Genomic DNA, 15,584 nt, shown 5'->3' with positions numbered 1-15,584 from the left:
AGTTAAGTATAAAGTTGGTTTTAGGTGAAATTTCATATTGAAATTCGAAAAAGAAGAAGTTGCAGGAATTGTATGATAATTATATGATAACTGTATCATAATTGTATTTGAATTGTATCAGATATATCAATGCCGAAAATATAATTGTATCATACTTGTATCATAATTGTATATAACTTGTATCTGGTACATTAATACCCAAAACAATACCTGATACAAAATTAATAAATTAATATACCATTATCATATATTTGTGATACAAACTGTGAAATTGGTCACGAACTCACAACTGCTCGTAACATTATACAATGAATATACGATTATCATACATTTGTATACAATTCCTGTAACAATTATGATACATATACAATTATAATGCAATTATAAGGCCCCATAAAATTTCACCTAAAACCCAAGGTTTCGTGGTGGTGAGGTATGCTAATATGTTTGGTGATGGCAGTAAAAGACATTTTTGTAGCCCACTCTACGGGCCGCAGAATGGCTGCAGAGTGAAGCAGGAACTTGAGCAAAATTTATGGGCCATTATGCGGTCTATTATGCAGACGCAGAATTACTTTGCGGGCCACAGATTGCATCGCAGGATCAACATGAGGAATTCCGGGAGGAGATTCTGCTGTCCGCTTTGCGACAGCAAAATCGATATGCAGACTGTAGAACGGACGCATACCCAGGCAACGGTGCCCAGTTCCGGAGGGCCATTTCGCGGCCCGTTTCGCGGACCGCAGAACCATTATGCGGTCGCATATGCGACCGCAGATTCTGTTTCGGAGCTTTATTTTTTTGGTTTTTATAACCCGACCCCATTTCGTTATATAGACTCTATGGACCATTTCTTAAGTAAGAACGTGGCATTTTGAGAGTGAGAAAGTGCTCTAGAGAGGGAGAGAGTTCCTCAATCAATTGTTCCTCAATTCTTACTCAAATCTTGGAAGATTAACAAAGAAAACACACTAGATCTTCATCCTAGAGGTAAGATTCTACACCCTAACCCTCAATTTCGAAATTTAACTAAAAATAGGTAATTAGTAAGGGAATTCTTAGGTGTGGGAGTTATTTATTTTTACATGCATGTACTATCAAGGGTTGGGGGAAGAATGTTGAGTTATATTGGGTAGACTTTGGGTAGTGGGGTAAAAGAATCCACCATGGGAGGACCTTGAAATCATAATACCCACCTAGTGTTTGATAAAATGCTCAAATGAGCTGGAACCATAAACTCTCTCCTAATTTGTGTTCAGTTTTGCTATATTTCCAAATAGATCGAAGAAGTTAAGAATTCTGGAACATTGTTGTAATTTAAAAAGGCTCGAGGCAAGGTATGTTGGCTAAACTCCTCTTTTAGAATTGAACCCCATAATGGCCTTGTAAGTCTCGTGTTGCTCATTATAAATTGATTATTCCGAACAAGCCTTGTGTCAAAATATATATACGTGCGAATTGTATTCCAAATGTTCTTCTTTGTTGAGTTGCTATTTGAGAAGGCGATTAAACATGGGCTGTGTGTTAATATGTCATGATTTAAAGCGCGATTTTAATGAAAACTAGCATGTCGAATTGTGTAAGAAATCACATGTGTCTAAGACCCTTAATTTGGTTAGTTAATCAAATGTGTATCTAAAGTCTTGAATTAAAATGTCTTCTTATTGATATTCTATAAGGATGCTTGAAAGTGAAAGAAGGTGGTTGGAGATGGATAGTATGGCCACCGTGCCAATAATGAGAGATATTTGTGCCCAAATGTGATTGTTTTAACTAATGCTATACTTTGTAAGTGTTTCTAATGTGTCTTTAGATCTTATATATATTCATGAGTTGAAATTGTGTATTGCCCTTTTTGGAAAAAGTATTTCAAGATTAAATGATGTGTTACTCGTTTATGCTTCTAACTTGTGCTTTGATTGCCAACCATTTATTCTAACTTGTGTTTAAGTCTTCATTGCTAATAACTTAAAGTTGTGATTTCTGAAATATTCTATATGTTGATGTTTATGTTGATGATCCTTGAAAATAAAGAAAATAAAGTGTGAAATATGAAGTACGGCCGTCGTGCCATGAATAATGAATCTTGTGAATGGCCAAAAGAGCCAAGGAAATAATGTTGGTGTGAGTGGTTGAAAATACTAATGAAGGTTTATACAATGTGAAAGATGATGAGATAAATATATTTGTGCTTTTTTTCACCTTGTGTGTAAACCAAAAATGTTTTTGGGAGTATTATTAACAAACCGAGGAAGGGTGGGTCATAAGGCCCACACCCGAAGCTACACGTGCCGGTGTAGGGGTAAATGGTGATGAATTGTGATTATTCCCCTTATTTGGGATGAGATTGATATTAGCTGTGAATTGAAAAGTCAACGCACACGGCATATGTGGGAAGGTGGCCTAGCCTATTGGGTTAAGATCGGATGCCATGTTGCACACATGGTGGTACTACTCTTGGTAACACCCTTTTTTCGCATCACATGTCAAACCACATTGTCCATGGGGAGATGGCCTAGCTGATCGGGCAGGATCAGATTCTGTGCTAAAATCACGGTGGTATGTCGGTGCTAATGATCTCCCAACCAAAAAATTATATATTTTTTTCGTATTTTGAAAACTGATACGTGTTAACTGGGCATTTGGATATTGTTGATTGTGACTTGCTGTTTCTACGGTATTCTCTTTCTTATAATGGTATTCTATTTTGAAAGTGGAAATTTAACTTTACATACTAGTACTATTCCATATGTTCTAACGCCCCTTTTGCTAGGGGCACTGCATCTTCAATGGATGCTGGTGATTCGTCAGCATATGATTTTGACCCTCGTTAGCAGTTACTCTATATTTAGTAGATTTTGGTGAGCCCTACTCTATTCTGAGCTTCATGTCATTTGACGTTGTACGTTACATTTTGAGGTATAGCCGGGCCTTGTCGTCGGCACATCCATACTACTCTTTTGTTGTACTTAGAGGCTCCGTAGATAGGTTGTGGGTGGTATATGATGTTGGGAATTAAACTAGTACGTGTTGGTATTTGGGCGAACATGGTTTTATCATATCTGTAAACTTGTTATATTTTGAAAATCATAAATGAATATCCTTTAGTAGTGGAAAATATTGTGGAACACTTGACTCTTTTCATGTCTATCACATGTACTGGTTCTTATATTATTTATGAGCAAGGTTGGGTAGAATACATCTAACACGCTTGCTTAACCGGGGTATCTCGGTTGAGCGCCGGTCGAGCTCCCCGAGATCAGAGCGTGACAAATTTGGTATCAGAGCCTAAGGTTTTAAAGTGTCCTAGGATGTTTCTGTCTAGTAGAGTCCTTTTTATCGATGTGTTGTCGACCACATCTATAATGGGGAGGCTGCTTGGACATTTAGAAATTTTACACTTCTTTGATACTCCAAATCGTGCGATATAGCTCAAGAGAGGAAGCTAATTTCCTCGTTATGCCTCATTTTCCAGATGAGTAATCCACGAGTTCGAAGCATCAATGAGGGAATAACCCCGTTGTTGAATCTGGGGGAGATTACACAAGAGTTCATTGGGAGAATGTGTCGAGCAGTGGAGGGATTGGATGAACTTATTGCTAAGGGAAGTGTCCTTGTTCTCACCAATGTCACCGCACCACTAGATTGTGTGGTGAGTGAATCTAAGAAACGAAAGAGGTTTGTTGGTGCTAATGAACCGGATGGTTTGATTTGCAAAAAGTGTCACTTGGGGGAGATGTTGGATGAATCTTGAAATATGTTACGGTTGTGGAAAGAGGGGGCACAAAAAGAATAAATGCCCTAGGTTGGGTACACCCATCCCAGTCTGCCCGATGTGCGAGAATGAACATTTGGCATCGTGTTGTGAGTATGCTCAGCAGCATGTTAGAGGTGGCAAGTTTTGGAAATTATAAAGGCCCACACAATAAACCGGTATGGGGTTTGTTACTCCTGCATTAGAGGCCTGGAGGAAGGATAAGGGGGATGCTTATGATGTATGCAAAAAGGGTGAATATCAGGTCAGTGGGGCGAGTAAGTTTAGCGGACCTCATCCTCGTTGTGTGAAGTGTAGGAGGTGTCATTCATGGGTATGTCACTATGGCACCAATGTATGCTACAAGTGTGTTATGAGGGGTCACGTTTAGAGATATTGTCGTTCGTCTCGCCAGAGCATGGGCGGGGGAGGGACATAACCATCAAGTTCTATAGCTAGTACATCCACAGAGCCCCCAGCTAGAGGCACTATACCGCATGCGGGGCATGCAGTAGCTAGGGGTGGTGTTCAGAGCTCGGGAGGGCCCAACAGGTTTTATGCTATGTGGAGGCGTCAAAAGTCGGAGGCTTCTCCAGATGTGGTTACAGGTATATCGACTGTCCAATCTCATGATGTATATGCCCTTATTGATCCCGGTTCCACTTTGTCATATGTCATTCCTTATGTTGATATGGAAATTGGGATAGAATCAGAACAGCTTTATGAGCCATCCTCTGTATCTTCTCTTTGAACGAGACGTATCAATTGTGAAGCCTCTTTATCACAGTTATCTTACTTACAACCTCTTGAGGAATTGAGTTCTATAATTATGTACTTGAATTGAGTTATAACCCTAGGAAAATACTTCCCCACTTGCTTCCCTAAATGCTCAACAAGGGACTATACCTGATGAATCTCTTACAGAACCTTCTGATTCAAATGGATAAGACCTACTCACTTGTACTTGTGCATGCACTACCATAATGTTTATCCACAGGGTATCGAATCTAATGTAAGGTAGCCTAGTGCCGAGATCTTTCTTGAGCTAGTCTCTTTCTCCTGTGCACGTGACTCATATGGTTTGAACAATCAATTTACTCCTTTGTGAGCATTATTATAAACCCTTTCCACTATCTAGTAACGTAAGAGCATATCTCAGCACCCATCATATGTGTACATGTCAATTGAAATGGTCATTCGTCCGCATAAAGTTTCTCGAAAATTTGGGATTTCTCACAAATTCTCCATAGGAATATCTATTGTTCGCCTATCTTAGTACGTCATTCATGTCCACCTAAATCATGCCTCAGTGAGTAAATCACTTTGTTCCTAGTATTGTAGTTGCCCATTAAGTGGCCTGGTATTGCAGTTTGAGAGTTATTATGACAAAAAACATGTCTAGCTCATAGCGAAGTGTTCATTCTCTCTAACCAGCATGTGATTTTATCCTAATATTATGGTGTCCTAGCTATGTGGTTTCACTCGTGATAGGTTGAAATTAGATGCATCCAGATTTTGGCATATATCATGGGCATATTGATTTGAAAGATAAGTTTGTCATATCTCTAGTCCTCTCATATAGGATCAACTATTGGAATAGGTTAAATTGTCAGAATGATAATAATCTTACAGGTGTTCAACTTCTTTTTCGACCTCGGGGGCTTGTGGCAGAGATTCCTTGTGTTAGTTAATGTTGAGGGCATAACTCAACTTCATGTATTTTTGAAATCTCTATCATATTCATGGTGTAAGAATCTTCTCATTTTGAATTAAACTGATCTTCCCTACACTCAAGGAGGCAACTGGTGTCATGTACTTTACTATTTCTCTTTAAGGCTTACAATTGCCGAACAAGGCACATATGGAGTGAAACAATTGTTACTATCACTTTCGTGACTTATCATCTTCCCAAAATACCTGATGCTAATGTTTATCCTCCCGATCATGCCTCCTATACATCCCATGTCTAAAATGACTCACTAGTTATACATCTTAGGATCATGTATATGGTTCCCACATTATTAATCTGTACTGGTAACTCTATGCCTCTTTTGTTGAACCGATGATTCTATCATAATGATTAGCCATGGCAGCACTATTGATGGTCACCCTCATGTCTCTTAGAATATAACCTCTTAAAATGCCCTTCTCAGTACAATGATGGATTCTTGAACAATTCCAGCCCAATCTCGCTTCCTATTTGTGGTAAATCTATCGAGAGTTGTAGGTTCAAACATGTCAAAAAAGAAGCATCATTCCATGATTGAACATATTGGGTAGGAACTCTATGGTCATATTCATTCTAGCACATCGTAAAATAATAGTTGAAAGTCGCCAAAGGTTTAGTTTGGGTGTTCGGCGTAGAGATTTAGAGTTGAAGAAAGTGAACCAGTTATTCTCAAGATTTTCTCCATATAGATACTATGTGAATTGTTAATAAAGGTAAGATAGGTGTAGTTTACATTTAGACCTTATGGAATCTTGAATAAAATAAAATGGGCCAAATTATGAGTATGGTGTGTCTCCCATCGTTGTTCTCCATGCACCGGGTGTTTCATGTGTCTACGCTCGAATGGGTAGTTGGGAGTCGTTTGTCTATCATTCCGGGGGAAGCTATGGAGGGTGAAGTTAATGGATAATTTGCTTATGAGAGGTACCTAATTGTCATCCTTGCTAGATAAGTCTGACAATTGAGATTGCCTCCGTCAAGTGCTATGGGTATGTCTGTGAGTCGAGGAGGTTGTCTCGATAGCCGAGAGTGTCGTGCAAAGGGAATATTCTCACTTGTTTGTAGAGCCAAATGGTTGTGGTTCAAATGTACTTTCTACGTGTTATGGTTTAAATATGTACAATGCATGTCAACATACCGTGTCTGTTAATGTAATGCCCTAATGTTAAGATCAGTGTTGTTGATATATATACTGCGATACTTTGTTGAGTTATGGATATGGTGTTAGGGTGGTTTTGGTGATTCCTTGGCAGGTGGATAGGCCCAATTACAGAGCAGACTCTGCCAAAAATTTTGGAAAATTTGGGAGTTAGTCAAATTTGGGGGATTGCAATGTGTGAAAGGAGGGGATGAATTATGTTGGGTGTTTTGGGGCGGACTCTACTCCTCATTCGAGGACGAATGATCCTAAGTGGGGGAGGATGTAAGGCCCCAAAAATTTTGCTAAGGAATTTAAGGGTTCGTGTTGTCGAAGTAGGCTTACGTGTTTGAGGGTTATAGAAATTCTTCGCAGCAAGCTTGCGAGCCACGGTACGAACTTTTTGGGTTGAAGAATGCATCGAGGTGTTGGTGGACTTTGTTTTGCTGAAGGGCCAATTATGTGATCAGATTCGCGGTCGCAGATCCATTCTGCGGGCCGCATAAGCGTCGCAAAGTTGAGTAGGGAGTTATTGAATTTTGAGTGGTTGTTTCGCGGTCCATTGTGCGATCGCAAACCTGTTTTGCGGTCCGCACTTCTGTCGTAGAGTTGCACGAGGAAATTTTGTTAGGCGATTCTGTGGCCCATTTTGCGGCCGCATAAGTGGTCTGCGGACTGCAGACCGGTTGTAGACCTGTCCAGATCATCCCAGTTTTTGGGCATCACTTTCGCGGTCCATTATGCAGACCGTATACCTGTTCTACGGTCAGTTCTGCGACCGCAGACTTGAGTTCAGAGGGTCCATTTTTCTATTTTTATAATTTGACCCCATTTTCATAAATAGCCTTTGTGGCTCATTTTGGGACAATTATCTGATGATTTTACAGAGAGGTAAGAGCATTTTAGAGAGAGAAGGAGGAAACCTAACACTCTAATCATCCAATCTTTCATCAATCTTGAAGAATCAAGGAAACCAATCACTAGATTATCATCTATCTGGGTAAGACCTTGTCCTAACACCATCATGCAATTGTTATGGGTTTAATTAGGTTATGGTGGTTGGAAATAGGCCATGCATGTGACAATAGGTTATAGTGTGTGGGTTTAATGAAATAGTTTTGTTGTTTTCTTGTTGAAATTGGTTAAGGGAGGAAGATATTACCATTGTAGAGCTTTGTAGTCCATTTTGCATATTAGGTGTTCGATAAAATTCCTAACAGAGTTACACCATGTGAATCCTTCTAATTATTATTCGATTTTCGCTACCTTCTTATAGATTGTTATTGCTAGAAGTGTTGGGATGTTGTAGTAACTTAAGGAAAGCTTAAACAAGGTTTATTGGCTAAACTCCTCTTTTAGAATTGAACCCCACAATAGCCTTGTAAGTCCCGTGTTGCTCATTATAAATTGATCATTCCGAACAAGCCTTGTGTCAAAAGATATATGTGTTTGAATTGTATTCCAAACGTTCTTCTTTGTTGAGTTACTATTTGAGAAGGTGATTAAACATGGGCTGTGTGTTAATATGTCATGATTTGAAGCATGATTTTAATGAAAACTACCATGTCGAATTGTGTAAGAAATCACATGTGTCTAAGACCCTTAATTTTGTTAGTTGCTCAAATGTGTATATAAAGTCTTGAATTAAAATGCCTTGTCGTTGATAATCTATAAGGATGCTTGAAAGTAAAAGAAGGGGGTTGGAGATGGATAGTGTGGCCACCGTGCCAATAATGAGAGTTATACTTATGCCCAAACGTGGTTGTTTTAACTAATGCTATGCTTTGTAAGTATTTTTCAATGTGTTTTGCGTTCTTACATATTCGTGAGTGGAAATTGTGTATTGCCCTTTTCGGGGGAAAGTATTTCAAAAGTAAATGGTGTGCTATTTGTTTATGATTTTAACTTGAGCTTCGATTTGCAATCATTTTACTTCATTTCTTGGAAAGAAATCTGATGCGTTTAAAGCCTTCATTTCTAACAAACTTAAAGTTTTAATTTTTGGAATATTATATATGTTGATATTTGTGATGATGATCCATGGAAGGAAAGATATGAAAGTGTGAAATTTAAAATATGGCCACCGTGCCTTGAATAATGAATCTTGTAAATGGCCAAAGAGCCAAGACCGTATTGTTGTTGTGATTGGTTGAAAATACTAGTGGAGATTTAGAAAATGTAAAAGATGATGAGATGAATACATTTTGTAATTATACTACCTTTGTTTGCAAAAACAAAAAAATATTTTTTTTGGGAGTATCATTAGCAAACCGAGGAAGGGTGGATCATAAGGCCTACACTCGAAACTACACGTACCGGTGTAGGGGTGGATTGTGATGGATTGTAATTATTCTCCTTATTTGGGATGAGATTGATATTAGCTGTGAATTGAAAAAGTCAACCCACACATCATATGTGGGAAGGCAGCCTAGCTGATTGGGTGGAGATCGGACGCCATGTTGCGCACATGGTAATACTATGCTTGGTAATACCTTTTTTTCGCATCGCATGTCAAATCACATTATCCGTGGAGAGATGGCCTAGCTAATCGGGCGTGATCGGACTCCGTGCTAAAAACAGAGTGGTATATCGGTGCTAATGATCTCCCAACCAAAAATATATATTATTTTTCGTATTTTGAAAACTGGTATAACTGGGCATTTGGATATTGTTGATTGTGACTTGCTGATTATATGGTTTTCCCTTCCTTATAATGGCATTCTATTTTGAAAGTTGACATTTAGCATTATATACTAGTACTATTCCATATGTACTAACGTCCTTTTTACCGGAGGCGCTGCATCTTCAATGGATGCAGGTGATTCGTCAGCAGGTGGTTTTGATCCTCGTTAGTAGCTACTCTATATTCAGCAGATTGTTGTGAGCCCTACTCTGTTCCGGGCTTCATGTCATTTGACGTTGTACGTTACATTTTGAGGTATAGTCGGGGCCTTGTCGCTGGCACATACATACTACTCTTATGTTGTACTTAGAGACTCCGTAGACAGGTTGTGGGTGGTATATGATGTTGGGAATTAAACTCGTAAGTATTGGTATTTGGGCGAATATGTTTTTATCATATCAGTAAACTTGTTATATTTTGAAAATCATAAATGAATATCCTTTAGTAGTGGAAAATATCATGGAACACTTGACTCTTCTCATGTCTATCACTTGTACTTGTTCTTATATTGTTAATGGGCAAGGTTGGGTAGAAGGCATCTAACAGGCTTTCTTAACCGGGGTATCTCGGTTGAGTACCGGTCGCGCTCCCCGAGGTCGGGGCATGACAAACTTGGTATCAGAGCCTAAGATTTTAAATTGTCCCAGGATGTCTCGGAGCCGTGTCTAGTAGAGTCCTTCTTATCGGTGTGTTGTCGACCACATCTATAATGGGGAGGCTGCTTGGACATTTGGGAATTTCAAACTTTTTTGATACTCCAGATCGTGCGATAGAGCTCAAGATAGGAAGCTAATTTCCTCGTTATTCCTCATTTTCCAGATGAGTAATCCACGAGTTCGAAGCAACAATGAGGGAATGACCCCGCCATTGAATATGGGGGAGATTACACAAGAGTTCGTTGGGAGAATACGTCGAGCCGTGGAGGGATTGGACTAAGGGAAGTGTCCTTTTTCCCACCAATGTCACCCCACCACCAGATTGTGTGGTGAGAGAATCTAAGAAAGGAAAGAGGGTTGTTGGTGCTAATGAACCGGATTGTTTGATTTGCAAGAAGAGTCACTTGGGGAGATGTTGGCTTAAATCCTGATACATCTTCGCGGCACCCGAATGAATGAAATACCGCAAACTGTGGGCCTCCTCAAGGATCAAACCACACAACCCATCCACATTGGGCACATATATCCGGCCCTGCATTCGCAACACCCCATCATCTCCAAAAGAAACCTTATTGGCATCGCCATGCTGCACCGTGTCCTTAAGGACAAGCAAATGGGGGTCGTCATACTGACGCTTTCTGATGTGCTCATACAAAGAAGACTAAGAAACCAGGCAAGCAAGAACTCAGTTGGGCTCCGAAACATCCAGTCTCACAAACTAATTTGCGAAAGCCTGAACATCCATGGCTAGTGGCCTCTCTGCCATAGGTAAGAATGCCAAACTGCCTATACTCTATGCCTTTTACTCAAGGCATAAACAACCACATTGGCCTTCCCGGAATGATACAGAATAGTGATATCATAGTCTTTCAACAACTCTAACCATCTTCGCTGCCGCAAATTAAGATCCTTCTACTTGAACAGAAGCTGAAGACTCCGGTGGTCGGTATAGACCTCACATGGGACATCGTACATATAATGCCTCCATATCTTCAATGCATGAACAATAGCTGCCAATTCCAAGTCGTGAACCGGGTAATTTTCCTCATGAAACTTGAACTGTCGAGACGCGTAGGCAATCTCCCTACCATCTTGCATCTACAACACGCCAAGCCTAATACGCGATGTGTCACAACACACAGTGTAAGACCCCGAGCCTATAGGTAACACCAACACTGGGATGTAGTCAAAATAGTATTGAGCTTTTGAAAGCTCGCCTCACACTCCTCAAACCATCTGAAAGGAGCAACCTTCTGGGTCAATCTAGTCAAAGGTGCAGCAATGGATGAGAAACCCTCTACGAAACGGCCATAATATCTAGCCAAACCAAAGAAACTCCGAATCTCAGTAGCTGAAGACAGTTTGGGCCAACTCTGAACTACATTAATCTTCTTCGGATCTACCTTGATCCCCTCACTAGACACCACATGACCCAAAAATGCCATCGAGTCAAGCCAAAACTCACGGTTTGAGAATTTTGCATATAACTTCTTCTCCTTCAAGGTTTGGAGCACGATCCTCAAATGCCGCTCGTGATCCTCCCGGCTGCAAGAATATACATAGATGTCATCAATAAACACAATAATGTTCATAAATGCTGGAATACATTGTTCATCAGGTGCATAAATGTTGCTAGGGCGTTGGTCAGCCCAATGACATCACTAGAAACTCATAGTGACTATACCGAGTCTTGATAGCAGTCTTCGGGATATCCGGGTCCCGAATTTTTAGCAGATGATATCCTGACCACAAATCAATTTTTGAGAACACTCTGGCACCCTGAAACTGGTCAAGCAAGTTATCAACGCATGGTAATGGGTACTTGTTCTTCACTGTAACCTTGTTCAACTGCCTATATTCAATACATATCCGCATAGTACCATCCTTCTTCTTTATAAATAGAAATGGAGCACCCCAAGGTGAAATACTAGGCCTAATGAAACCCTTATCAAGCAACTCCTACAGTTGATCCTTTAACTCCATCAACTCCACTGGTGCCATACGATATGGTGGAACAGAAATAGGCTGAGCGCCCGACACCCGGTCAATACTAAAATCGATATCCCTATAGGGCGACATGCTCAGTAGGTCTGCTGGGAATACATTTGCGAAATCTCTCACTGTTAGAACTGACTCAATGGTAGGAGTATCAGCACTGCCATCCTGATATGCTTCACACCCCTTCTCAACCATCCTATGTTACTTAAGAAAGGACACAATCCTGCTAGGAATATAATCCAATGTACCCCTCTACTCCAACCGCGGCAAACCTGGCATAGCCAATGTCACAGTCTTGGCTTGGCGTGACAGCCTAAGATAGCAACCAATCCATGCCCAAGATCACGTCAAAGTCTACCATACTGAGTAGCAATAAATCAACTCTGGTCTCATAACCACCAAAGACGACTAAACATGATCGATACACATGGTCCACAACAATAGAATCTCTTATACGCATGGGCACATATACAAGAGCACTCAAAGAATCACATGATACATCCAAATACTGAGCAATGTAAGATGACGCATATGAATAAGTGAAACCCAGATCAAATAAGAGTAAAGCATCCCTATGATAGAGCAGAACAATACCTATGAACAACATCCTATGTAACCACTCTGTCCTACCAGGGAAAGCATAGAAACGAGCATGGTCTCCTCCTCTAGGCAGACCTTTATCTGCCTGACCTCCACCTCTAGCTAGCGGTGTAGGTGGAGTGGCAACTGGAGTAGCAACCATGGCTTGAGAACCCTGTGGAATCCGTAGAGCCTGTGTAGTATGTGGAGATATACCCCTCTTAAGTCTGTGGAAGTCCCTCACCATATATCTGGTATCACCACACTCAAAACAAGCTCTCTGTAGGAATGGATGTTGCAACTGACTCTGGCCAGGTCGGCTGGACCGACCGCTGAATGCAACCCGTGCAGGAGGTGCACTGGACATTGGCTGGGCAAATTGGGAAATCTAAGACCTCGAAATAGCCGGAGCACCGCTAGTAGCTGGAAGTGTTGAATGTACTGGGCGTCTCACATAGCCTCTGCCACGACAGTTTCAAATTGGAGTGCAGGCACCACTATATCCTCTTGAATCTCGAGGCCTTTTGGACTCCATGTCCTCTCTCTCTTCGCCCCGCATACCCTTCAGCCTCCGCGCAATCTCTACCACCTTCTAAAATGGAGTATCCGTCTTTAACTCACAAGCCATACTGAACCTAAGACCATAACTGATCCCCTTGATGAATTTGCGGACTCGCTCTCTGACTGTATAAACCAAGGCAGGTGCATGTCAGGACAACTCACTAAATCTGATAGCATACTCTTACACTAACATAGTCCCCTGACGCAGTTGCTCAAACTTTGTCCGCCATGCATCCCGAAGGGTCTGGGGAACAAACTATCTCAAGAACATATATGAAAACTGAGCCCAGGTGAGTGGGGCTGCTTCAACTGGCATACCCTCCTCGTAAGCCTACCACCACCTATACGCTGCTCCTGATAGCTGAAATGTAGTAAAACCAACTCTGCTCACCTTTGGAGCGGAGAATTCGGTGGCACTTCTCTAGAAATACCTGCGCATCTTCAGTAGCTGTGCTGCTGAAAGTAGGAGGATCATACTTCTTGAACCTCTCAAGTTTCCTCTACTCATCCTCAGATGCCTCTAGCTTGACCACAGGCTAAACCGGAATAATGGGCTACGCTGGCATGACACCTGGGACCTGATCAATGTGGACCCGCTGCTCTGGGCTACGGGCCACGAGAGTCTGAGCTCCTCCCCCAGCCCGAGATGTAGCTGGTGCAAGGGGAATCAATCTTGCCTGAGCTAGAGTGCCGAACATGCTCAAAAACTATGCTAAAGTCTCCTGAAATCCAAGGGCAGTAACAGCTGCCTCGGGTGCCTGTCCCCCAACTGAAGCTACTAGCAGCTCCTCAGTTGTTGCTCTGGCGGCAGCACGTGCCCATCCTCGACCTTTGCCTCAGCCCCAGCCTCACGCGGCTCTAGTAGAGGGCGCGGATGTCTAATCATCGAATCCAGAAGTGCGTGTCCTCACCATCTGTGAGAGAATAGAAAGACAAGACTTTGATTTCATAATCAACAATTTCGCACGATAAGGAATCAAAGAAGTGGAATTTCCTAATAGGTTCATAGCCTCTCGAAGATAAGTACAAACATTTCCGTACCGATCCGCAAGACTCTACTAAACTTATTATGACTCGTAACACCTATGAACCTAGAGCTCTGATACCAACTTTTCATGACCTCAAATTTCCACCTTAGGATGTCGTGATGATACCTAGTCTCTAAAAATAGGTAAGCCAAACATACATGAGGATATGACAGAAACAACGACTAAAAACATGAAATAAAGTTGATAAGTCTCATAATAACTTCAATAAAGAACCACAATACAATATTCCCAAAACCCGATGAGACTGAGTCATAAGCTCTACAGAAATATACTAAAATCTCTAATACAACACTGTCTGAATAGAAGATAAACAATAATAAAAGAATGACGGAAGGTGACTTCGAGGCCTGCGAGCGTCAGGTAGGTATACCTTGAAGTCTTCGAAAATAGCTGAATGATGACTAGCGTCCGGCATGGGCAAATGTATCTGGATCTGCACAAAAATATGTAGAAGCATAGCATGAGTACACCACAATGGTACTCAGTAAGTATCAAGCCTAAACTCAGTATAGTAGTGACGAGGCCAGGTCAGGACACCTGCTAGGACAAGATAAACTGAACAGAGTATAATAAAGACCAATAACTGAAAACAAGGAAATGAATGATAACAACTATAATGTAGGCTAATAAGAGAATTTAAGACAATAAAGGCAATGAGAAGTGAACACATGATGAGAACAACAAGTAATCAAATACATGCAAATACAAGTAAGACAATGAAGAAAATAGCAAGAACTATTCAAGCAACAAGCTTTTTAACATGGAATGTACAACAAGAATCACAACCGAGGTACCACGCCTCATATTCACATTTCACAATTTCAATCACAATCTTTTCTTATATCACCGCGTGAGCCTTGCATTTATTTTTAAAAATATTTTTCCGAAATAGCCACATGCGTTTAAGCTCCCTTATCTCACTGCGTGGCTGCAAGTAATTTTCTTACTAGTAACATACGTATAAATCCCACCTTATCTCACCGCATGTGTGTCAACCCCTATCCTTATACCACTGCATGTGTATCAATATCACAACACAATAATCAACGCGCACCACATGTGCCTATATGCCACAACACTTGCCAAAATCAATAATATCAATGTTACCACAACTTATAGCCCATGGCTCAATCGCAATGTGTACAAAAATCTCAATAAAAATAAAATGGATGAGGAATACTCAACAAGAAAGATGTCTCAATGATTAACAACTTCAACCTCAATATGATAATGGCTTTCACAACTTCAACATCACTAACCCAACAAGAAGATAATTCACTAAATAACAACTTCAAATAAGAGTAATTCAACAATAAAAGTGGTAACAAGACACCAAGGGAGGTAGCAACTTCAACTAAAGCATATAAGAGTAATAACAATAATAAAAGGATAGAACAAATGCTAACAACGTTAATTAGAGCATGTGAGAGTAAATTT

This window comes from Nicotiana tabacum, chromosome 14 (assembly GCF_000715075.1).
Source record: "Nicotiana tabacum cultivar K326 chromosome 14, ASM71507v2, whole genome shotgun sequence".
Classification (NCBI taxonomy): Eukaryota; Viridiplantae; Streptophyta; class Magnoliopsida; order Solanales; family Solanaceae; genus Nicotiana; species Nicotiana tabacum.
This window is presented reverse-complemented; position numbering follows the sequence as displayed.